Raw genomic sequence first — 24,955 nt, forward strand, 5'->3', positions numbered from 1 at the left:
AGAGAGAGAGAGAGAGAGAGAGAGAGAGAGAGAGAGAGAATCTCTCCAGTTAGAGCATAAACATTTTCCTTTTAGTTTTGTATCCTTGACCTCAGACACTTACTAGCTATGTGATGCTGGGCAAGTCACTTAACCCTGTTTACCTCGGTTTCCTCATCTGTAAAATGAGCCAGAGAAGGAGATGGCAAAACCATTCCAGTAACTTTGCTAAGAAAACCCCAAATGGGGTCCCAAAGAGTTGAACAAGACTGAAAAATGACTGAATAACAATAACCCAGCACAATGCTTGACACATTAATCAATGCTTGTTGATGTACTGATTGATGGTCAAAGCATTTCATTATTGAGAGCAAGAAACTGAGGGTCAGAGAGAAGGGTCTGGCTTATGATCCCCAAGGTTATACAGGTAGCTAGTGTCAGAGTTGAACTTAATGCTTGTTTTTCCTGATTTCCAGGCTAGTGTATTTTCCATTGCATTCCTTTGCTAAGAACCAGTCATTTTCCAGAAGGGTGCCAGTCATGAGGAAAGGTGGAGCAGGAGAAAGGGAGGGGGACTGATCCTCCTCAACAGGACTATCTCCTTGAATCAGCACAAGCTGTTCTTTGACCATCCCTACCTTGTGTTCCCATCTCCAGGTGGGGACTGTCTTTTCTCAGAATCTTAGACCTAGAAGGAACCAGCTAGAGATCAGCTAGTACAATCTGTAACTAGAACAGGAATCCCTTTGATGAAAGCCCAGAGAAATGGCTATTTGTTTGAACGACTCTAGGAAGTGGGGGATCGATCACTTCTGGACACAGCCCATTTCACTTTGGGATTATCATTCCTAATTATTAGGAAGATGTTTCCCTCTGTTGCCCCACAGAAATCTACCTCCCTTTCCACTTTCACCCATTGTTTCTAATTCATCTCCCTTCAGACCAAACTGAAGAAGTTGAGAAAGTTCTTGTTTAAGTCAAGTCAAATCTGCCTGAAGCATCTTCTTCCCACTGTGTCAAGTACTATCCTCTGGGGGGAAGCAGAAAACAACAACAAAAAGGAACGAAATTCCTCTTGCATAAGAGGACACTGAAGTTACTTGAAGATAGCTATCATGTACCCTTTCTCATACACCCCATTTCCCCTTTCCACTCTCCAGAGACTCATGGACGAATGACTACTTGTTATTGCTTCTGCTGAGACAGGCTTTCTTAGTCTTTTGGGGGTGTCATGCACCCCTTTGGCAGGCTAGTGAAACCTATGGACTCCTCAGAATAATGTTGCTGACATTCCTAATAGAAGGAAATGCTCAATTTCATTAAGCGGTTAGTAGAAATACAGATGTCATTTTTTTTCACTCCAAGTTCATGGCCCCCTTGAAATCTATCCATGCATCATTCAGAGGGGATGGGGTAGTCCCCGGATCCCAGGTTAAGATCCCCTGCTGTAAGAGATGTTACAAAGCTACAACATCACTAGCTAGCTCAAGGGTGTGTTAGAACAGAGGAGTGCCTAGAGGGAAGTCAGTCCACTCCAACAGGAATGGCTTCATTGAACTTGGCCACTTTTCCCCTTTCTCTTCTGAGAGTCAAGGTCCCGCCAGCAAGCCCAGACAAGTAGTGAAGCCGGAACAAGGCAAGCTGGCCTGACTTGAATTCTTGAGTTCTTCCCAGGTCCCTTCGGTTTGCCTGGTATGTAGGTGGCTGGAGGTGAGTTGAGCTGGCTCTGTGCAATGGCCCCGCCTCCTTGGGTCAGCTCTGGTTCTGAGATAGATGATGGTCTAGGCAGTACCAGGAGCCACAGGCTCATTGAGAAAATCTCGTTAATGGAGGAGAAAGAACACTGGGCTAGGGAGGAATCAAGAGACTTGAGTCTAAGTCCTGCTTCCTCTCCTTTGCAGGTGGGTGCCTGTCATGTTCCTTCCATTCCCCAAGTCTGATTTTCTCACCTGTAAAATTGATGTAATAATGCTTGCCCTTTCTGCCTGTCAGAGTCATTGTGAGGCTCATGTGAGAGAGTGGGTGTAATATGATCTTAAACCTTAAAACAGGGCACAGATGTCACATATAAATATTCTTTACCCTTCTCCCATCTTACACTCTAAGGTGATCCAGTTTATTGAAGCTTTGTGTCTGGCTCATAGCAGGGGCTTAATAAATGCTTGTCCCCTTCTCTTCCCTCTACAGGACTCAGTTTCCTCACATGTAAAATAGAAGTAATAACAGCACCTACCTCCCAGGGTTGCTGTAGGGACTAAATGAGTTATTTGGGAGATGCTATGCAACCTTTAAAGCACTGTATGAATGTTAGGGATTATTATCATTGCTTATTATCATTATATTAGGGGAGGCCACATATACATAAATAAACGGATATAAAACAAAATGCAAAGGCAACTGAGGATAAAAAGAGGGTGTCATGTAGAAAGTGACATGTGCACTGAGTGCTGAATGAAGCTAGGAAGTCAAAAGGAGGAATGAGGAGGCCAGGCCCACTGGGTTGGGTGCAAGGATGCCTTCAGGTCCCTTTTCAGAGCCCTGGCCTTCTACAGAAGTGGGGAATGAGGGGCAGAGAGCTCCCAGACCCAGTCGATTCTTCTATCTTCAGGGCTGGGGTCCGCATGCCACACACGGGAAGACAGTCTGTGTTAAGGCCTAGACGCATAAGATGGAGAAACAGCATAAAAGGCCGGATTGAAAGGATAACACTGACTATATAATAGTATGTGTGTATATAATTGTACTGACTGTATAATACATAGATGACCCTCATCACCTACTGAGTCAGATGATTGCTTGTCCCTAACCTACCTAAATGGTCCCTGGATGTTGCAGTCTTTCAGTTCTTGTGTCTCCTCTCTCTGATTTTTGTCTATTCTCTACATCTACATTTTTTCTTCTCCTTCCAAGCCCACTTTCACATCTTGCTGCAGTCAACCTATTTCTAGAAGCAGTCTCCATTCTGCTTGGCAGACTGTGTGAGCTGAGAAAACAGGCTTGCTAGAACTGTGTATAAATTGAGTCAGCAGGCTCTGAGTGGGGTGGGGGGTGGAGTGAGGTGGGGTGGGGCTGTGAGAAGGTCCTAAGAATTCTCCTAGAGAAAAGTTGGAGAGCTACAGACCCTGCTATAGGATATTTTTTGCTTACTCCCAGCTTCCCTGTCGTGAGAAACAATCCAGTGTAACAGAAGCTGGCCCCAGGAGTCATGGGTCAGAGTCCTGGATCTGCCATCTAATTGTTGTTTGACCATGGGCCAATCCCTTAACTTCTTTTGACCTCAGTTTCCTCATATGTAAATTAGACACAATAATATGGTGACTCCTTTTTTTCACAGGGCTATGGTGATCCCCTGAGGTCACCAATGTGAAAGTGCTTTGTTTTTTGGAAAGTGTTTGCTTTATAAGCATAAAGAGAAATATAACTAGGATACAGGGGAATGTAAGGAGATATGAACAGGGAGCTATTATTCCAGATAGGTGAGATAAAGTATAACTGATTTCCAGATAAGTGAAGTTTTACCATCATTATTAATATATTTATTCATCCCCCTCCCCCCACCCAGTTGACTGGATCTAAATGATAGATAAAGGTTCAGGCATCATGGACTGGTAGTCAGAAGACCTGTTACAATTTAGTGCATGATCAGTTTTCTTAAGTTCTTAAAGGATGCATGCTTCTCCATGGAGGAAGAACGAGAGTCATATTTGACTCAGTGGGTGATGAGGGTCATCTATGTATTATATAGTCAGTACAATTACATACACACATACTATTATGTAGTCAGTGTCATTGTATATACTACTATATTGTAAGTACTACCGTGTTTCCCCAATAATAAGACACTTTCTATATTACTATATTACTCCCTCAGGGGAGGGCTTATGTCGTCCTGCCTCAGCTCTCCTCTGCAGCACTGCTCTCAATGGCGCCAGCAAGCAAATCACTGGGGAAGAACAGGATGATGCGCTCACTGCTGCAACTCTGATTGGATGCAGCTCGGAGCGCGGCGTGCGTTCACCCGGGGGGGGGGGGGGAGGATGGTGCATACAGAGGGTACCGTAATGTAGCATGTAGCGCAGGGGATCACCTTCACTACAGTAGCAATCTCAATAGGGCTTATTTTCGGGGGAGGGCTTATTTTAGAGGAATCTTACACAGTAAGGGGAGGGCTTATTTTCGGGATAAGTCTTATTATCGGGGAAACATGGTATTACATATACTATTATGTAGTAAGTACTATACATATACACACATACACACACTATTATAGGGTTGGGCTGGATGTCTCAAAGGTGCCTTCTAGCTCTAAGGGATTCGTCTTCTGAAATTCTTTTTTGTTCTGGGGATGTGTCAGGTCAGATTGTCTAGAGATGCTCTCTGTTAAATAAGGATTCTAGGTGCGACAAATGCAGTTTTACACTCATGAATGAGCAGACAGGATATGTATTGTTGAGTGTTTCTTCATGTTGCATGCCCTGCAAAGAGCAAACACCTAAGCTTAAAAGTCCAGCATTTGTAAAGTTTAGCAAATAGCCACATAGCATCAGAAATGGAGGAGATCTTACATATTATCTAATCACGACAGTAGGTAACTGACATCTACGTAGCCCTATAAGATTTGCAAAGTAATTTGAATTTTCTCATTGGATCTTGTGAAGTAAATATGACTCCTGAAGGTAAGCATCACCATCCTCATTTTACAGATCAGGAAACTCAGTTTCATAGAGTTTAAAAGACAGCTAGTACATGTCAAAGATGGGCTTTAAAACCAGATGTTTATGGCTTCTGTAGAGGCAATGCCATGTGTACAGCGGAAATCAAGCTGGATTGGAAGAGGACCAATGACCTCCTGGGGGATTTAAATGTGGCTTCACAAAAGCATCAGTCTCATTCTCTCTTCCAGTCATCGAAGTCCAACAGTAAGAGGAAAGTCAGGCTGCCTGGTGATGGCCCAGGATGCAGTGGCTGACCTGCTCTATGAGCTCCACAGACCCTGCTTCAGCCACCTTCATGGCCACTGGAACAAACTGTTCTCATCCTCCCATCCTGCTGGTGAAGTCTTCACATCCTCCTGACTCACTGAAGGGTTGAGGCCGGCAATTACCCTCAAGCTGGTTTCACCTGTCTGCTCAAACAGTTTGGCCAGGTGTGGCCGCTGCATAGAATATAGCTCCTTGGAGCCACAGGTAAGCTAACCGGGTGACCGGTGGACACTACCGGTGAATAAGCAGCTGTGAAAAGGGCTTGGCATCGCTCTCACCAGAGGTGCGGGTACTCCTTGACCACTCCATACACCCACTTTGAAATTTTACAGTAAATGAGTGAACTGAAGTCTGCATAGAGAATAACCAAGGACAAAGGATGGTTAAGATTTAAAGATGGGAAAGAGGTTATCTACTCTAACCCCCTCATTGAGACCGGAGCTAGGAAGCAACAGAGATAGGATTCCACCCCTGGAATGCATGGTCTCTGGTTCCTAAGGACAACATGCCTGAACCACCTTTGAGGTGAGGGTGGGGTTGGACTGGAGGGAGGGAGAATGAGAGAGACAGACAGAGACAGAGAGATGGAGACAGAGGGAGAGATGGAGAGAGACAGAGATACAGAGAGAGGGAAAGATGGAGAGGGACAGAGAGACAAAGGAAGAGACAGAGATGGAGGGAGAGCCAGAGAGAGGTAGAGAGGGAGAGAAGGAGAAGGACAGAGAGATAGAGAGAGGTAGAGAGGGAAAGGCACAGAGAGACAGAGGAAGTGACAGAGCCGGAGGGAGAGATGGAGAGAAACAGAGATACAGAGAGAAAGGGAGAGATGGAGAGGGACAGAGAGACAGGGAGAGAGAGAGAGACAGAGAGAGGGAAAGAGGAAAAGACAGAGAGAGAAGTGAAGAGAAAGAAACAGAGAGAGAGAGAGAGGCAGAGGGAGGGACAGAGGGGAGACGGAGAGAGATACAGAGAGACGAGGAGAGAGGGACAGACAGAGGGAGGAGCCTGGAGGAGCGAGGGGGCAGAGCCGCGGAGAGGAGCCCGGGGGGGCGGAGCGGCAGCGGCAGAGGCCGCCGCCGCCCCCGCTCCATTCCCCAACCACCCCCTCCCGCTCCTCGCCCCACCCCTTTCCTCTACGAACGTGCGCGCGCCCGCCCGCACCTTCCGCATGACGCGGCGGCCATCGTGAGCGCCCCGGCCGGGGAGCGCAGCGCGTGGGTCCGGGCGGGGCTGCGCGCGCGCTCCCGGTCGCCCGCCCTCCAGCCTGCCTGCGTGCCTGGCCTGGCCGGCCTCGCTCGTTCCCGCTCCCGCGCTCCCGCCCTCGCTGGGTCTGAGGCGGCCGCGGCGGCCGCAGCGGCGGCGGGCGGGGAAGGGGGAGGGGTGTGAGGGGGAGGGGAGGGGTGGGAAGGGAAGGGGAGGGGGGTGGTTGGGGAATGGACCGGGCGCGGCGGCGGCCGCAGCGGCAGCAGCAGCAGCAGCAGCGGCGGCAGCAGAGGCAGCGGCGGCAGCAGCAGCAGGAGCCGGAGCAGCTGCGACGGGCCCGCCTCCTCCTCCACCTCCTCCTCGCCCTCGCTCTAGTCCACGGCCACGGCCACGGCCTCCTCGCCCCGCGGGAGGCCCCGCAGCCGGTGAGTGCTCGCGGGGTCAGCCCGAGACCTCTCGCCGCCCCTGCCCCCCAGGACCCCTCCCCCCCCCCCCCCCCCGGGCTGGGGGGGGTCCCGGCCGGGCCTAGCATTCCGCCCGCGCCCCGGGGGGGGGGGGGGGGGGAGGGTAGGGGGGGGTTCGGGCCCCTCCCCTCGTCCCCCCCCCCCGGGTTCCCCGAGGCTTGGTGCGATGGGCGCCGCTGGGAGCCCGCCCCTCGGCTCTGTCACCGCCACCTGGGGGCCGGGGCAGCACCTTTGTTTTCATCCGAAACTTGTGGCAGGGGTACAGGCCGGGCGGGGCGGTGCTGCGGCACAGGTGCAGCCGGGGTCGGGGCCGGGGTCGGCCCCCCCGGCGCCCCGCCCCCCAATCCAGGTGTGAGGCTGCAGGTCCTGCGGCCAGTCACCCCCACGCTTGTCCGGGAAGCGCGGGGAGAGCCGCGGGAAGGCACCGAGGGGGAAGTGGAGCCTGCAAAGTGCGGGGAAAGTTCCCCGCGGGATGCCTTCCGCCGCCGGGAGACCCTGGAGGGGCCCTTTGTCCCGCCGGCGGCCTCCTGGCGCTGGAAGTCGTGGCCCGGGGCCGCGTCCCCTCCTTGACCCGCAGGGAGCGCCGCAGGAAAGTTCACCCAAGTGGTGCGGCGGCGCTTCCCCCGGTCTGGTGGCACCCCGCCGCCCGGGCTGGACGAGGCTGCCCACTTGGCACTGGCTGCCCCTGCTCCAGGATGCCAGCCATGCTCCGTGCGGGCGGCTGTTTGTTTGTCAGGGGAGAAGAGGAAAATGTGACTTAAATGACATAAAGTAAGGTCACCAAATGGGTGCTCTTAGTAATTTAGACACTTGTGTCTGTAGGACATCTTCATCAATGCAGTTGTCTCCCTGAGTTACTCTAAGTAATCTTTTAAAATATGACCCTTACCAGGATTTTGAGATCCCTAAAACCATGGTGCTTCTGGGAAGGCTTTGATTCTGCCCCAGAGCCCACCAAAAGACTACAGTTTTACAGCTTATGCCTCTTAAGCCCTTCAAGTCAGGGATTTGGCTTTGGTTCGAGATCTTTAACTTTTCCCAAGGGTAGGGTCTGCTTGTTGAGAGAATTGTGGAGGTGGAAGAAAAAAATTCACCACGATGTTATGAGGTATTAATGTTTACTAGCTCATATTCACTCTGCCTCTGGGAAGTCAACTGTCCCTTCCCCATTCTGTAAGAGAAGAGGCATCGATGGAGCAGGGTGCTGGAAAGACTGACTCAGCCTAAGGCACACACCTAGGTTCAGATCTTACCGTTGGGCCTCACCGGCCTTGTGAAGGTGGGCAGATCTTTTGTTTAATCCTCTGAGCCTCAGGAAGTTCTCGGAGACTATAAATTGTGGCATACAGATGAGAAGGCTATTGACTTAAAGATAAGAAAACTGAGGGACGCGTTATATAGCAGATACCCTAGACTAGTCGTGTAACGTAATTCTTGAATGAAGATACACGTTAAACCCAAGTTTTTGTGCTTTAGTTATGTCAACTGGACCAAACCAGCCTCTGACCTGCAGATGGCCAGAGCCTAACAGAGCAGGCTAGAGACAGAAGAGTAAGGCATCAAGCAGAAGTTTAATTACAAAGTGAGGGAAATGGCATGTGAGCAAGGAGGCAGAATAGACACATGTGCTGGGAATTTGTATTTCTTTAAAAAAATCACCTATCCATTCTTTAGCTAGTATAGACATAGCTAAAAATTGGTGCTAGACTATCTTCAGTTTCCTATAGAATGGGTTGCTAATCAACAGCACAGGGAAGAATCTGAGTATTTAAAAAATCCACTGAGCAAATGTCATTTTATTCATTTATTAAGAGCCCACACTATGTGGGTGCTTTGTAAGATACAAAGAATTATAATTTCTGCTCCTGAGGTATTTTCATTCTGACATAAACAAAGATAGACCTTTTTGGACTATATTTCATATGGTTGAATAGTTGTATGCAAATACTGTCATTAATTATCAAAGGCCTTTTAAAATTACATAAGAACTTTGGTCTGTCCAACTGTAATCAAGAGTACCATTCACCTTGGTTTCTTGGGGAGCAGTATAAGCCACCTCATAATCTCTTGCAGAGCTTTTCTCAATACCTACAACTAGATTAGACTCCTTGCTTCTTGTGTAATTGGTTCATAAAATCTATGATGGCTCTCCTTTGCTGGGGAGTCAAATCTATGTTTTGAAGCAGTCAAGTCCTTCAGTGTCAAGTTATCTAGCCAATGTTATCTCCTATTATGTTCCTATGTAATGATTTCCACCTTTTAGACCAATCATAAATTTCTTTTACACATTGTTCATTCTTGCCTCCATGCCTTTGCTTTCTCTAGCCTGGAGCACTTTTTCTTTCTGTCATTTTATTTTTCTACTCATTGTTTAAGGCTCAACTCAGGTTCCTACTTTGTTAAATTTTTCCTCATGCCTGTCTTCCCAGGAGAATGGTCAGGGATTGTTCTTGCATAATTTCACCTTTCTTTAAGAGCAATGAAAATCCTCTAACTCTGGCCTGTGTTGAAATTCCCCCAAAGTCCTGAATTCTCTCAGTACCATTCTTATCCTCAGCCAAGTGGTGCAGTAGATAAGTGCTGACCCTGGAGTCAGGAAGACCCAGAGTTCAAATCTGGCCCCAGAAATTTACTGGCTGTGTGATGCTGGGCAAGTCACTTAGTACTGTTTGCCTCAGTTTCCTCATCTGGAAAATGAGCTGGAGAAGTAAAAGGCAAACCAGTCCAGTATCTTTGCCATAAAAACCCCAAATGGGGTCATGACTGGAAAATGATTAAACAACAACAACAACAACAAAACCCACCTTCAGTGGTTTTTGTCTTGGTATGAATGCTTTGGACAACTGCACAGGATTTACCTTTAGGCTCTTGTGTGCTTAAGCCAGATCACTTAGAGGATGATAAGAAGCCTCTTCCTGGGTCCATTGAATCACAGTGTATGACCCAGACCTCAGGAAATCTCTTGGTGTGGTATACAGCCTTTCTTGTGGCATTGTACCAGAGGGACAAGGGGCAGAATTCCTATTCTATTGTCCAGTTCAGTGGCTTTCCCCCCCCCCTCCCAGCTGACCACATTCCTCTTGAGGTTTTGGGCAATGATACAGTGGCATCAAAAGTTTTCTTTTTTCTTTAGCACCTGGATCCAAATGCTTTGCTCTGCAGATATTGATCACCTTTTGCTTAAAACACAGATTAATTCTCAAAGAGCCTTTTGGCAGAGGCTTTCTTCTCTTGCCACTCAAGGGTTTCTTGCCTGGTTCACTATAATCCATTATCTTATTGTCATTGACTCTTAGGTCTAGTGCTGAGTGAGGCTGGAGAAGTTATCTAGCACAACTTCCCGGTTTTACAGATGAAGAAACCTGCCCTGAAAATGCTGGATCTCGTGAAAGTTAAGCAAGTTCCAGCCTAGTTAGTACTTGAATAGGAGACCACTTGGAAATACCGGGGATTGTAGGCTTTGAGTGACATCTTGACCTCATGGATGTCAAGTCTTTGCTAAAGCCCTGAGTTCAAATCTTGCCCCTTGACACTTCTCAGCTGTGTGACCCTCAGTGAGGCATGTAATCTCTCTGTGCCTCAGTTTTGCTTTTCAGGTGTTTGGAGGCTATGCAACCTTTCTGCCCTCTTTTCTCGCTACATCCCACCTCCCTAGTGAGTTCATTGGGAAGTTTCTTCTATTGGGTCTGGATTTGGTGGAGCTAACACAAATTATGCCGTGACTGTGACTATACTTCCATTCATGAAACCCCTGAAAGTATTTTGTGCACACCCAAGATGTGTGTGCCGCCTTTCAAACCGCTGGTTTGCCCTGGCCTGGGTGGCTGAGAAGCTTTCATTTTAGTCCTGTCTGCATCATTGACTTACTGGGGGGGAGTGGACAGATTTCTTCACTTGTGTTTGTGCTGCACTGTCACCAGTGGAGGTGACACTTGGCTCTCCCTGTCTTATCTTAGAGGAATGTCTTGAGAATACAGGAGATGGGGACCATAAGTGTTATGGTCCATCCAGCCCATGTTATGGGTTGGAAAACTCAGGTTAAACCAGGGTGAGGGCCTTGCCTCTGGTCACACAGCTAGTAAGAGGCAGATAGGAAGTTGCACCCAGGTATCTCCTGACTCCAAGTCTGGTGCTCCTTTTGCTCTTACGCTCCCTTCTTTTGTGAAAAGAACCCCGAACGGTGATCCAGGAGACCAGGCTTGTCCTGCTTCTGCTCGGGCAATTTCTTTCCCTTTTCTGGGCCCTGTGAAGTAGATGACTCCTCCTTGCTTTGCGACCTTGCTAAGAACAGTGCATTGTGAAGGTGCACAGTGATATTTGTAACATTATTTTATCTAAATAATGCAAATAGGCCTGAGGTAATTTTACTCTTTATATGGGACTTAGTCACATATTGCATACTACTCTCAGCCATAGGTGGGTAGAATCTGGTGATAAGTCTATGAAAGTGCTGCTTTCTGAATTATTGCCAAAACACAACAGAGCCTTAGTTTAGTGAGCTGCCTGACTGGGGCACGCAGAGCCACCCTACTTGTCAAGTTATTTGGCTTTATTTTGTTGTTCTTCAGTTCTGTATTAGCTTTTGTCTCTTTTTCAGACTACATGTTCTTCTGCATGTCTTTTTACGTTATTTCTTCAAGTTCAGATGATTTATCAATAATTCTGCAGTGAGTAGGCTGTCTGGTCTGTTTCCTAGACTGGTTATGTTGTTATTACTCTCTGATAGAGCCTTCTTTATCATAAAAGAATACCCTAACCATGTGGTATAAAGAACAGATTTTCCCCCATCCAACCCTTTCCCTGCCCTAATATTAACCAGTATTTATACGGGGTTTCTGATGGTTGTCTGTTTGTACTACCATCAATATAAATTCCTGTAACTGAGCTTGGGCACTTGTGGCCAGCACCAGATGATCTGGTAGCATTCATTAAGAGCATTCTTACTATATTGCAGTCTCAGAACTGGTGATGATTTGCTGGTCAATTATGTACACTCAGTAGTGTTTCTCTTTTCCTTCTCTCACTCCTCTGTTCCAGCAGGTTCCAGGTTTCCCTTGGGAGGATACTCCCAGTTCTAGCTTCCTCCAGAGGCTGGCACTCCTGGTGAACATCTGTACTCAGTCCCAAGGACTTAGAAGACACAGTGCTCTATCCTCGCACATGGGGTCACTTTCTTATGGAGCTTATATATCTATGCTTTTTTAAAAAGAACTTTTTTCACAAGATTTTCTGGATTTCACCTACACTTCCATCTATGCAAAGAAGGAAAATCTCTTGCTGGCATTGTGAGGAGGTATGTTTGTTTTCTCTTGTTATGAGATGGCATCAACTTGTGCTCTCAGAAAGATATAATAGTTTGATACCACATCCACAGTACTGAGGAGAAATGTTGAATGTGCATTTCCTTTTTTTGACCGTCATGGTTTGACCAAAACCCCATTGCAGCAGACACAAAGGATGGGAAAGACTTAGGAGCCTGTTTCTTAAAGTAGTGCATGATGGGCAACAACTCTGTCCTGCTGCTCTGTCCGCCCCTCTGTACTTTCCTCACTACTGATAGGGGTGAGGGATGTGGTGGGGATAGAGGGAGAGAAGGAGGGGAAGAGAGAGAGAGAGAGAGAGAGAGAGAGAGAGAGAGAGAGAGAGAGAGACAGAGACAGAGACAGAGACAGAGAGAACGTGTGCGAGCACGCATGCATCTGCATGTGTGTGTGGAGTGGGAGGGAGCAGTGTGGAGATAGACATGTTATTCTGTAATTTAGATATGCTAGGAAGCAGCTTGGAGTTTCATTACTGAGGACAGAAATGAAGGCTCAGTTTTGTGATTTTGATTTAAGGAATTCTTGTCGTTTCCAATCTTAGGAGAAATGGGATCGTTTGTAAGAGGAGCTGGAATCCTCAGAAACATAGATGAGCACATTGTTATGCAGGGTTTCTGATACAAGATGGGATGGTGCATGGAGTGTCCTACTCCTGTGTCAGTGCACGTTGAGATCCTCTGTCTTTTGAGGCTCTTGTGCCACCTCCTCCCTACAGTCTGCTTGCTCCCACTAGTTAGAAATGATTCCTTCCTCCTAAAAATCCCCATAGCACTTTATTCATCTTTCTCACACATTTGTACTCTACTTTTATTTTTCTGGAATAGTTTTTTTTTTTAATCTGTGTTTTTTTTTAATCAAAGTAGGTATTCCTTCTACCGGTGCAGATCACAGCCCCCTCCAAGGCATATATGGTTTCATAAAGTGCAATAACTCAAAACTTAGGTTTCCTAGGAACTGACTTGCTGCTAAAGAGCCACTTCTTAGCCCAGCCCTGGGATGATAGAGAGGCTGGAAACCTTTTAGCTTGGCCAGACATGCCAAACTTGTATTCTGCTGACATGACCTTCAGCAACCTAGTGTTTCCTCCACTTTAATGAAGCGTTGGGTAGAACTTTAACAGAGGATACCTTTGATTACCTTGCATGTAAGTGTGCATAGCTGTACTACTATAAGTTTTAAGGGTTGTTTTTCAGGCCGGAGTGTGTCTGTCTTAGCTGGGTTCTCCTCAGCACTTATGTAGGGCCCTAGGTGTCTACTCAGGGCATAATACATGTTGATTCAGTTACATTGAGTTCTAGTAGAACTTTGAATTGGAAGTCAGGGCAGCTGGGATTTGGACTTGGCACTGCCCTTGATTTCCTGTGGGCTTAGGGCAAGTGGCTTTGTTTTGTCAGCTGTAAAGTGTTGTTCCTAATACCTTTCCTACCTGTCTTATAGAGCTGTGAGGATCAAATGAAATAATGGAAGTAAAATCATTTTGAAAAGCATAAAGTATTGCGTTCCTTATAGAGAACATAGAGACCTTGTGGTATAGTGGAGAGATTCTGGCCTCAGAATAAGGGTCAGTCATGCAAGTTCAAACCCTGCCTCTGACATGTATTTGCGATGAGACTTGGAGCAGTGATATCTAACTTACATAGAAATGGGGGCCACTAATCTGTGCTTTGGGATTTATGTTGTCTTAGTTTGAAGATGTCATTTTCTGTTGTATTTTTATTTATTTTGTTACATTTTTCCCTTTTTGTTATATTTAAATCTGGTTTGCCTGCATTCCTGAGTGTTGTCGGCCATGTGGGTTTGACACCTCTTTTATTACTGGGTAGAATGGCAAGCACTTGTCCCTTCCTTGGACTGAATGATCTGTTTTGTGGCATCTTTTCTAGATAAGCTTTGAGCAGAATTCAGATGTTGACAGGGTGGAGACTGACAGATCCAGTAGGCACTTGGAAAACTTTCTTGTAGTCCTGATTGAATACCCACCAGCTGATGGGTACTGCTTCTTGGTGTGAAGGTCTCAGCTAGTTTTATTCAGGTTGGCCACTTGCGAAATAGGCAGAAGCAAAATCCCTTTTCCTATATTTAGACCTTATTGCTTTTTGAGCAGTGCAGAAAAGCTTGCTGAACAAATAGCTAACAAGACCAGATTGCAAAGATAAGAGTTAGAATCCAAAGGAAAGTTGGGAAGATTTCTTATTCCTTTTTCTGTTCTTGGATTTTACAGTGTAATCCAGCATGCAGGGTCACATTAGCCAGACTGTTTTGCTACCATCTAGCATGATGCCTTCCACCTAGTAGACATTTGATAATGTTGAGTTGAATTAAACTTTTTGTGGTTTCTACTTTATGTTAAGTTGGGAACTTTGAGATCACAGCTTAGGGGTGAATTGGTGGCTCTCCCTTATGCTTTCACTCAAAGTGTAAGTCCAAATAAAATATAGCTGTAGTCGCATAGCTTAGCACAGGGCCTGGCACATAATAGTCACTTGAAAAATGCCTGCTGACTGACTATAAATTCAACCTATCTATACTATACATCATGGATCATCAGAGCCAGAAGAGCTCTTCCCAGTGGATCATCTTGTCTGACCACCTAATTTTACAAATAAAGGAGATGATGCTTTCCAGACCTCATTACTTGCTATTCACTGTACTCTCATCACTTGATTAAGTAGGTAGTATAGGCAGTTTTCTCAGAGTGGATGCTGATCTGTATTGGAAGAGATTTCTACCCTGAGAGTCCCTATACCAATGGCATTTCAGGTCTGGACCCCACAGAAAAACAAACATCACTTGTAGCAAGCTATACTTTTCCCACTTTCCCAAAACAAAAAGGATCTGTAAGCCACACTTAAATATGCAATTAAGAAGACTTCTAAAAGGTCATGTTGTCATATAGATGTTTATCACATTAATCTAATAGCTACCCCCTTGGTCTGTTAAATTTTGTGATAGCTTATAACTTGATTTGGCTAAATCTGAGAAGCCTATGTCCTCCATTCCCCAGCCTCTACACCACTGATTTGGGGTTTTCTAAGAGACTCTAGGATTCTGCCTTTTCTTATGGATGATAAGTTTCATGTATTCGTGAACTGAATAGGGGAGTAGGGCAGTTTGCTGGGCTGCTTTTGGGTAGTGATTTTATGCAGGGTTTTAAAGACAGAAGGCTAGAGGAGGTCTATGGACAGAAGTATAGAAGTATTCCTGCCACAGTCAGAAGAACACAAGCTTTTGCTCTTTTTCCACAGACACTGAGTCACAGAGAGTTAGAGTGATTTATGCTTAAGATTATACTTTATACTGAGTGGCTTAAGCCAGTCAGTCGACGTCTTCTGATTCCTAGTTTACTATACTTTCTATGACATCAAAATATCAGTGGAGAATTGCTGTCTCAGCTCTGGCAGAGATTACTTAATTGAAGTTTTAATATATCATTTATTTTCTTAGAAGATGTTTTGTGAATTTGTGTATTAGGTACAAATATATCAAATCTGGTGGTCTTTTCTCAGTCTTAATCCTTCTTGACTCACTTATTACATTTGGCACAGTCTTTCTCTGGGTTTTTGTGACGTTACTCTCTCCTTATTCTCCTATCTGACTGGGTCATCCTTATTGTGCTCCCTCCCACACCTAAAATGTTCCCCCCAGATTCTGCCCTAGGTCCCCATTTCCCTTCTCTCAGACCTGTTTCTCACTTGGTAAACTCATCTACCCTCCTCCTGGATTTAACATCAGTTTCTATCAGATGACTCCTAGCTCTATAAATGCAGGCCTTGTCTCTCCCTTGAGTGTCATCTCTGCATCTCCACTTGCCTGTTTGATGTCCCAGAGATGTCCTGAGCTCGCTGTCCTCTGCTCCCTCTCCCCTCTGTTTCTTGTTTCTCTTGAAGATGTCGCCATCTTTCCAGGCTCCACTGTTTGGACCCGCAGCATTAGGTTGCCCTTATTTTCCCTCATGACACATGCCCCATCAGGTGCCACATCTTTGCGTTTTTATACACACACCATTTTTTGTCTCTTATCCCTTCTGTTTATTCTCGTGCCTATTGTTCAGGCCCACCTCAACTCTTGTCTGGGTTATTTCAGTAGCCTCCTGATCTCAAATTCATCCTGTACATTGCAGTCAATATCACTTTCCTCAAGCACCAGTGACTATGGGACTCGTCACCTTCTTGTGTCCCATATACAGACTCTAAAAACTACTCTAGTGTTCAAATCCTTGTGGACCCAACTTATCTTTCCAGCTTCCTTGAACATTATTTCTCCTTTCACACTCAGTGGTCCATCCAGACTAACCTTTTCTTACCTCCTCACATGCCATGCTTCTGCTCCTGCCTTCTTGCCTTTGCCCTGGCTGTACCTCTTGTCCAGGATGCCATCTCTCCTTACCTGTCCCTCATGGAGCCCCCCCCCCTTCCTCAGAGGTGAAAGTTTAAACACCATCTCCTACATGAAGTTTTTCTTGGTCCCTCAAACTATCTTGTATTTTTAAGTATTTTGCACATATTTGTATTTGTATGTTTTCTGTTTACGATGTTGGTATATTTACTTGTCTTTCCTTTTAGAATGTCAGCTCCTTCCCCGTAGAGATTGTTTTATTCTTTGTACTTGTGTCTCTAGTGTCTAGCATATAGTAAATTCTTAATACATACTTAATGATTTTATACACACACACTCACCGATACAACTCTATCTGTGTCTTATTGTAAGGATGTCAGTTTAGGCTGTATAGTACAAATATTAATCTCTTTCTGCCTCTATTTCCTCATCTTAAAAATGGGAAAATAATATCACCCACCTCCCAGGGTTGTTGTGAGGATCAAATGAGATAATATTTGCAAGCACTTTACAAACCTTAAAATTCTTTATAAGTGCTAGCTATGATTACTATAAAGTTTAGATTTTTGCATTTTATAAAATTCCGAATTTTACAAGCATAGTTTAAGAACTAAGTGGTCTAGAAAAGCACATACGCAATGGTTATATTTCTCTCCTTCAGAGCCTCAAGGAGCATGACTCTCTAGCATCTTCCAGACTTCCTAGGCCACACACATAAGACAGGAGGGTGTTAGCTGATGAATGGTGCCCTGCCAAGTGAAAGAGCATCTTCCAACTCCTTGTGCAAGAGCAGAGTGTGAACCTCGAGGTTGGGGAAGTGGGATGGGTCAGCAGTGCCATGCTGGTGGGGTCCTGGCTCCAGAGCCCCAGAATTCTTCTTTAGAATGCTACCCTAATCCTGCCATCACTCCCTTTGTCCTCTGGAATCTGTTCTTCACTGAGACCTGCCAGTCACTCCTATACCCCTTGCTTTCTCAGGCCATTCATTCCCTGTACAAGCAGGGTCTTTTCTTCCTTTAACAGTCTTAGGCTGTTAGCCACTTCCGCCGTCCTCTTCTTCTTACGTGCTTCTGGGGTCTCCTGGAGAAAGTTACCTAACCAGGCTGATGAGGCCTCTACCAGTTTATATTTCTAATTCCAACTGGGTTCTCAGTGCTGCAGAGAAATCATTTTGTTCTTATTCCCTTTAGCTTACTACCCAGCAGCTTTTCTAAATCTTCTCTCACTGCTCCAGCCTTCTGCAATACTGTCATCTTTCCCTTTCCACAGAAGAGCGTGTCCTACTTTACTAAGAAGATAGAAAGCATCCATGGTAATCTCCTTCATCAGTGAGGACAAAGGGGTGACCTAACCCGTTTATCTCTGCCTAATTGTAATATCTCAGAGCTGCCTTTTCTCTAGAGAAGCAGTGTCACCATTTGCAGCTTGTCTGCAGTGCCATTACCATGGGAGGGCTTCATAACAGGAAGAATGCAGATTCACTTTTTGTGTGCTACATCAAGACCAAAGCCTGAAGGTGGAGAGGGTCTCATCTTAGTTTGCATAGAATCAGTGGCTGTTTGAGACATCTTAGTGCATTCCTTGTATTGTGTAAATGAAAAGCATGGAACTCAGAGAAATGAGGAAGTGACCCAAGGTCAAGCTGCTCATTCGTGGAAGAGCCAGGCCTTGAGCTGAGCCCAGTTTTGACTCCAAATCTATTGTGAGAAGGAAGTGGGTGGTCAGAAAAACACAAGATTTGGGGTCAGGAGGCCTGTCTTGGCCACTTACACCAGGTTGTGGTAGTTCACAAGTCCTTAAGCCTCTTGGAGCCTCAGTTTCCTCAGGTATGAAATGGCGCATAAAGGATGTCATCAGAGAGATGAATGAGCAGATTATTGGCCTTTTTGCAAAGATCAAATGGAGAAATGTACCATTAGAAAATGAGAGGAGCTCATTGTGTGTTGAGAAGGTTGATCTATGGATCTTTGTGGATAGGTCCTTCTATTACTGGAAGTTGGGCAACATCAGGAGAAAGATCAGAAGTCTCTGGACATACTGTATGTGCCCTTTTGTGAAAGATTTAAAAGAAGGCGTGGACAAGAGCTGCTGTGGGAGGGAGTGTCCCCATTGATGAGATTGGAGAGTCACTGACATAGACTGGTGGTGGAATGTGCCCCTGTACAGAGTAGTGAGCATTGGCACTGGAAGTGTTTGAGCACAAGTTGTTACACCTGTCACATAAATGAGTCCCACATAGGGAGGGAAGTTGAATTAGAAGACTTCCAAAGTTGTGTTCTGCCCTAAGATTCTGCAGTTGTCTTTTTGGGGCTTAGAGATTTTTTTTAAAATTAGAGTCCATAATCTGCTAAAAACAAAACGACTCTTTTAGGTTACTTTTGGACTCCACCCCTCAGTCACTTGTGCTCATAATTGAGCTTTTACTTTATTTTGTCAGGAACTAGGCCTCTATTCCATTTCCCAGCATCTCCATGCTGCATTATCCCTTCCACCTTCCTTCCATTTCCCCTTTTCTATATTGTCTTTCCCCATTAGAATGTAAGCTCCTCCAGGGCAAGAAAGTTATATAATGTGCTACCTGGCACATAGTAGTAAGTGCTTAATAAATGCTTTAACTCTCATTTAAATGTAAATAGTTGCAAAGGAAGTTTAATTATTGTTTTGATGTTCAGTATTAATTTATAATATTTATATTTTAAAAACTGAAAAATGCTTGAAATATTTTTGAGTTAACCTACTTTTTCCTTACCTTACATCCAATTAGTCTTCAAGTCTTACCTGTTTCTACCTCCATGTCTCTTGCATCTAACCCCCTTCAAGTTCGCATCACCTCTTGCTAGATTATTGCAGTAGCCTACTAATTGATTTCCACACCTCCAGGCTTTGCACCCTCCATTTTACACACTATTGGTTATGTGATAACTTCAGTTTAAAATATAAACTTGGGGCAGCTAGGCGGCACAGTGAGTAGAGTACCGGCCCTGGAATCAGGAGGATCTGAATTCAAATCCAGCCTTGGACACTTACACATACACACACACACACACACACACACACACATACACCTTGGGCAAGTCACTTAACCACAACTGCCCCTTCCAAAAGCAAAAAATAAAATATAAACTGTTTCATTTTAAAATTCCCAACCTAACTTTCCAACCTCATTGGATATTACTTTTCCTTTCAGACTCTGTAGTCCAGCCAAATTGACCTCCTCTCTCTGCCTCATATAGAACACTCCATCTTTCATCTCTTTCTTTTCACTGACCATTCCCCACGCCTGGAAGGTACTTCCCCCTTAAGCATCCAAGAGTACCTCTTTTCCATTAAGGGGCAGCCCAGGCATGAGCTTCTATGTGAAGCCTTTCCTAATTTCTCTTCATTGCTAATGCCTTCCCTTTTCATCTGTATTTGCATTGATTAACTATCTGTTTCCATTGTATATGTTTTTACGTGTACTTGTCTTCTTTATTAAAATGTGAACTTGGTGGCAGCTAGGTGGTGTAGTGAATAGAGCACCAGCCCTGAAGTCAGGAGGACCCGAGTTCAAATACAGTGGTAGACACTTAACACTTAGTAGCTGTGTGACCTTGGGCAAGTCATTTAACCCCAATTGCCCTTCCCTCCCCCTCAAAAAAAAAAGTAAAAAAAAAACCAACAGAATGTGAGCTTGTTGGGATTAAGGATTGTTTCTTTTTTTATACTTGTATCCTCAGTGCCTAGAACATAGGATATTAATGTCATCTTCCCCATTAGAATGTGAGCTTCTTGAAAGCAAGGAAAATGCTTCTGCCATTCTTTTTCCTTGCCCTCAGTATAGTTCCTGGCACATAGCTAAGTACTTAATAGATTCTGTTGACTGACAACTGTTGATTGATGGCACATACAAACTTTACATAAATCCAGTTATAAAAGTTTCCTTGCTTTCTTAAGACACACCCATGTCTGCCCCATCCTCGGAAAAATAGCTTCAGCAGATATAAGCAAAAACCTAAATTGACTGGAAAGATAATCACTCTTCATGGCTATTCCACATCAATCTAATGAAAATGATACTACTACCTAAATTCATCTACCGATTTAATTCTGTACCATTTATAATAGTTGCTTTATAGAAGTAGACAAAATAGTAACAAAATTTATTTAAAGGAATAAATGATAAAATTCCAAGGGAAGTAATTAAGTAGGACTGAAGGAGACATAGTATAACCAGATTTCAAATTATATTAGAAATCAGTAATTTTCAAAATTGTTTCGTATTGGTTAAAGCAATAGAAGGGAACAGATAAGATAACCAAGTTCTAGAAACACACATAGTAGTGCCTCGTTCAAGAAGCCCAAGGAAAAGCTATCAGGAAAAGGATTCTTGTAGTCGACAAGAAAGTAGAGTCTGGAGCTTCATAGTTAGAGACTGCATTTGAATCCCAGCTCTGCGATCTTTGGCAAATCACCTAAGCTTTCCAGGCCTAGTTTCCTCTTTTGAAAGGCCCAGGTCTTTTTTCCTGCCCTCTCCCCATCCTCTGCTCCTGCCTTGTCACACTCCACTATTCTACTCCTTTGCTGCCACTCATGTGCTACAGAATGGAGATGGAGGAAGAAACCTGGCTGTGCTGAGAGCATCCACTATACATTTAGGTTATCTGATCTCTGCAACGAGACAGGCCTTTCACTTCTCACTAATTGATTCTCTTTTTCACTTCCCACCCCAGCTCTTCCAACCAGTTCTCTCCTCAAGTCTCCCATACCACCCCTCCTTTCTTTCCCTAGAACCGAGGATGTGGCTGTATACTCTCACATGAAAACCAAGGCCATTTGTAAGCTAGCCCCTGGATATCACCCCTCCGTTCCCTAATCCTTTACCCGAGGCCCTTTTCTGCATATACCCTAAACCTCATCCTCTGTTCTCTAGTGCTCCTCCTCCTCTCTCTCCCTCCCCTTGGTCTCTCCCCATCTATTGGTCGTTTACTTGCTTATTTTTTTTTAAACACACCCATGTCTGCTCCATCCCCCCAAAAACCCTCAATTAACTATTGTACTCAGTAGCTACTGTCCTAAGTCTTTTCTACCTTTCTCAGCATAATGTAGATAAGGCTGTGTATACTTGTTGGCCTTCACTCCTACTCTTCTCACTCACTTTTCAGCCCTTTGCAGTCTGGCTTCTAATGTGATCATTAAACTGAAAGTCTTCTTTCCAGACGTCACCAACGACCTCCCATTTGCTAGAGCTCCTGCTCTTGTCTTCATCCTCTTCCTAGTGGCATTTGACACTGGCTGTCCCCTCTTCCCGAATGCTCTTTTTGGCTTAGTCTCTGTTAGATTTCCACACATATCTCCCCAGCTGGAAGTGTACCTTCAGACTCTGTATTTCTTTCTTCTTTCCCTGCACTTTTATTTGGTGACCTTATAATTTTCTAGGAATTTAATTATCATTTCTGTGTAGATGACTTTTAGATCTACACATCCAGCTTGAGTTCTTCTCTTGAGTTAGTCTCAAACTAATGGTCATTCCCCCTGTATGCTCTGTAAACTTATCAGACTCACTATGTCCCACAAACCCACATTATCTTTCTCTTTTATCTAACACCATCTGTCTTCTGAGTTTCTCTGTTTATTAAGGGTACCACCATTCTCCCAACTACCCACATTCATAACCTCAGTGTCATTCTTACAGAAAAAAAATTAGTTCTGTTTTGGATAACATAGAATTTCTGAAATCCAGAACATGTTGGAGATGTGAAGAAGGAAGCTGGGGCCAGATGAGTGGAGCTTCTTTCAGCATCCATTTGTTTGGCCTATCGTGATCTTATATGCTCTTCCCATCTAGTACTCTTTTTTTTTTTTTGCCTTTTTTTTTGGAGGGCAGTTGGGGTTAAGTAACTTGCCCAAGGTTAAACTGGCTAGTTTTTTTGTGTTAAGTGTCTGAGGCCGGAACCGAACTCAGGTGCTCCCGGCTCGGGGGCCAGCATTTTACTCACTGCACCACCTAGCCACCCCTCATCTACTACTCTTGATTTTATTCTGTATTTTTTTTTATACCACTCCTGTATTTTTTAGTTTTGAAGCTGCCATTATCTTTTTCAGGTAAATGCGAATAAACCAAATTGCAGAAACCTTGTGATGATTTAAAGGAGGAGGGGAAAAATAGAGGAAAACAGAAAACTTTTTTTTTTGCTTTTTGGAGGGCATTTGGGGTTAAATAACTTGCCCAAGGTCACACGGCTAGTTTTTGTTTTTTTTTTCTGTTAAGTGTCTGAGGCCAGATCCAAATTCAAGTCCTCCTGACTCCAGGGCCGGTGCTCTACTCACTGTGCCACCTAGCTGCCCCAGAAAACACCAAACTTAAATTAAAACAGTAAATGTGAATATGTATTTTCCTCATTAGCAAAATGAAACATGACAGAGTGGAGATGACAGTGAAATCTATCACTTACTTAGATGCCAGAAAAACATTAAAGTCCAAAGGCTGAGATAGAGAGCAGGTTCTCAGTCCTCAGAATGTTTTCATTTCTTTGAGATTGTTTTTGTGCTTATTCCATTCTCATCCCTTCTTTTAATTCTTTTTTGTTCTGAACGCTTCTGGAGGACTTTGAATTTTCCTCTGTCATTTCTTGTTGTAACATCTCACAGCAATCTCTTTTATTAAAGATTTTGCCCTTGGTTTCTTTCTCTCCATAAGAACCATTCATTGCATTGGATTTCTTGTTTACTTATCACTCTTTTTGGAGAATACATTTGTTTTTCTGTGTTGCCTTTTCTGTGGTGAGTTCTTCCATATCCCCTCCTGGCTATGTATTTTGTTACATCTTTATTCTTTGGTGCATTTCTGGCTGCTTTGAGATTGTGGAGGAAAGTTGGGCATGCTCACAACCACTTAGTCATCTTGCTGGAATTTAGCTCCATTCGTTCTGTTGCAGATAGCTGTGCCTCTTTCTCATCCCAAGTCAACCTGTTCTCTCCTGTCCACATCCAAATCCTCAGGCCTGGGAGAATTCACAAACTTTTACCACTGAAGTTTGAGCAAAGCTGGGGGAATAGATTTTGAGTCAGAACTGGGAGAGACTGTAGGGGCCAAAAAAACAGGTGAACCCTGGGTTCAAATAAGAATGGCCCATAGAAGTGTGACCTGTTGCTGATGGGTTTTATTGAAATTACCTGGCAGAGAATTAATTCATACATTCTCTGTTTCTGTCTCTCACTTACTCACCCACCCACCCACCCCATCCTCCCCCTTCACTCCCCCTACATCCTTATACCTAAGGCACTGTGCTAAACTAAGCTAAGCCCTGGAAGTGCAGAAAGAGTCAGAAGATAATCCTTACCCTCCAGGAGAATGCAGCCTAATGGAGGAGGCAGAATGCAAATAAATATATTACAGAGCAAGCTATATACAGGATAAATAGGAAATAATTAGAGGAAACGCACAAGACTTAAGAGGTACTGAGAAAAGGTCATCCTGTAAAAGATGGGATTTAAGTTGGGACTTAAAGGAAGCCAGGGAAGTCGGTAGGTAGAGTTGAGAAGGGAGAGCATTTCCAAGCGTGAGGGACGACCAGAGAAAAGGATGGGAACTGAGGGGGGACTAGGTTATGAAGGGCCTTGAACGTCAAACAGAAGATTTTGCACTTGATCTGGGCAGAGCTACTAGAATTTATAGAAAGAAAGAGAGAGAGAAAGAGAGAGAGAGAGAGAGAGAGTGTGTGTGTGTGTGTGTGTGTGTGTGACAGACAGATATACATGGTCAGACCCACACTTTAGGAAAATCACTTGGGTGACTGGGTGGAGTAGGAAGAGCCTTGATACTGTTGCACTGGTCCAGGTGTGAGGTGAGAAGAGCCTATACTAGGATGGGATGTATTTGAGAGATGTTGCAAAGGAGATGTGGACAGGCCTTGGCCACAGATTGGATGTTGGGGATGAGAGATAGTTAGGAGTCAAGGATGCCTTCTCAGTTGCTAGCCTGCTTTGGAGTTTGGTGTTGCCCTGGATAGTAATAGGGAAGGAATTTAGGATATCTACTGGATATTTAGTTCAAGATGTTTGGAAGGCAGTTGAAGATGTGAGACTGGAAGAAGGCAGAGAGATTGGGGCAGGATAGGTAGATTGATGAATCAGCATGGAGATGATCATTAAATCTATGGGAACTGAGATCACAGTGAAGCAGTATAGAGAGAAGAGAAGAGGGCCCAGGACAGAGCCCCGAGGGAGGATCTAGCAAAGGCGGCAGGGAGCAGTCTGACCGGCGTTGGCACACTGCTGCTTTGAGTAGGTGAAGGGGAGCTGTGCCATCCCTTCAGTCATCTTGTCAGAAGTTGCTACCAAGTAACTTCTTAGTTTTTCTTTGGTTTACCGAAGACATTTTCCTGCTTGTGAGGAATTATGCCTATAGCTATATACTAATATTCCACTTGTTATGATTTTCATTGTAATAATAAAAAGATAGTTGTAGTGGTTGTAATAGTGGTAGTAGAAGCTAATGTCTACATGGCACTTCAAGGTTTTGTAATATAATGCCAAGGAAAGGCAACTTCCCAAGGTTCAAAATACCAGCATAGGTGCTCTCCATTTTATTCAGTGACCAACCAAGAACAGAGAAGGTCAAAACATGACATCATTCAAAATACAGCATTTACTAAGTGTGATTAAATAATCACCAAGTACTACCCCACCCCAG

At 44.6% G+C, this 24,955-nt stretch overlaps 1 protein-coding gene across 3 annotated transcripts in view; it reads left to right on the top strand.

The window, feature by feature from the left end:
* The first annotated feature begins 6,408 nt into the window (after nt 1-6,408).
* Nucleotides 6,409-24,955, top strand: part of TMCC1 (transmembrane and coiled-coil domain family 1) — a 287,250-nt gene continuing 268,703 nt past the window's right edge. For 2 of the 3 annotated variants that reach the window (XM_069083878.1, XM_069083877.1), the window contains exon 1: nt 11,475-11,921. The gene's annotated coding sequence lies outside the window, so the exon portion shown is untranslated. Of the gene's footprint in view, nt 6,590-11,474; nt 11,922-24,955 lie in introns of those variants that run through there. The other variant, XM_069083876.1, reaches the window with a different exon arrangement.

Source organism: Petaurus breviceps, unplaced genomic scaffold (assembly GCF_028583685.1).
Source record: "Petaurus breviceps papuanus isolate PSGF00001 unplaced genomic scaffold, PetGlider_PUasm1.0 174, whole genome shotgun sequence".
In the NCBI taxonomy this organism is placed as follows: Eukaryota; Metazoa; Chordata; class Mammalia; order Diprotodontia; family Petauridae; genus Petaurus; species Petaurus breviceps.